A 1,211-nucleotide genomic window follows, 5' to 3' on the forward strand; every position below is an offset into this window, starting at 1 on the left:
ACAATTAAGTACAGTCTCATCATTAGATGGGATTTCTCGTTGCTGTCCTTGCAGGATTGGTTGAAGAAGAAAAACAATCAATTCTTTCATATTTCTGAGGAGTCCAAGTCCTTTCTCTTATAAAGTCCCATAGAAAGGGGCAAAGGATTACAGATTAAGGGATGGTGAAAAGTATTTACAGAAAATAGGAGACAGGGAGGAGTGTCCACAGTAAGGCCTCATATTCACTTCTTGCCCAACCTCTTGGCACTGGGCTTGAGTTTGGGCTTCACCAATTTGGCCTTCTTGGGCTTGGATGCCTTCACTGGCTTGGCTTTGACATTCTTGGATTTTTTAAAATTTTTTATTTCTTGGGTGTGGCAATGGGCTTCTTCTTGGCCTTCTTGACTGGGGTGGCTTTGTGCTTCTTACTTGGAGCTTTGGAAGCAGATTTTTTGGGCTTGGCTGCCTTCTTTTGTGTGGCTACCTTCTTGGTCTTCTTGAAGGTCATGGATCTTTTGGGCTCATCGCTCTTGGCCAGTCAGAAGGAGCCCGAGGTGCCTACTTCTTTGGTCTGATTGAGGACACCGGTGGTGACCAGGTGCTTGATGGACAACTTTATCTGGGAGTTGACATTCTCACCCACCTTGTAGTGGCTGTTGATATACTTCTGGATGGATTGGCTCAAGGAACCACACTGGTTCTTCTCAGCCTGGATAGCAGCCACAATCATGTCTGAATACTTGGGGGGTTCTGTAGACTTCTTGGAGGCCTTAGCTCTCTTGGGGTTGGCCGCTGGGGCAGACGTGGAGTTCTTGGTCATGGTAGTCCTCTGGGTCCTGCTATTGAAGAAAGCGCCTTCAGTAGGACCAGCTGAGGCAATCCTGGCTCACAGGGATGCAGGCAGAGTCGCCTCTCCTTTCCGGCTCTGGTCCCAGGAAGGCTTGTTAGGCTGTCTGTGTGGATCAGTCCTGCGGCTCTGACTCCTCTGTCTCCTTTGCCTCTCTTTTCCCAGCTTGGCATCTCGCTTTTAATCTGAAACTCTCAAGGCTTTCATCTTGCCTGCTCCCTGATTTTCTTACTTTCACTCATGGTGGATGTTCTCCTTGTCTGTTTTGTCATTTTGGATTGTGAATTCATTCTCCAGGAAGCTTCATGTGTGGAACTCTGGCGTTGACACCTATAGGTTGTGTCTCTCCATAAGGGTGATTCGTTTGTGTTTTTCTCCAGGT

At 47.6% G+C, this 1,211-nt stretch overlaps 1 pseudogene; it reads right to left on the minus strand.

The window, feature by feature from the left end:
• Positions 1-224: 224 nt before the first annotated feature.
• On the minus strand, positions 225-802 carry LOC102824095 (annotated as a pseudogene).
• Positions 803-1,211: the final 409 nt, after the last annotated feature.

Source organism: Chrysochloris asiatica, unplaced genomic scaffold (assembly GCF_000296735.1).
Source record: "Chrysochloris asiatica unplaced genomic scaffold, ChrAsi1.0 scaffold00070, whole genome shotgun sequence".
NCBI lineage: Eukaryota > Metazoa > Chordata > Mammalia > Afrosoricida > Chrysochloridae > Chrysochloris > Chrysochloris asiatica.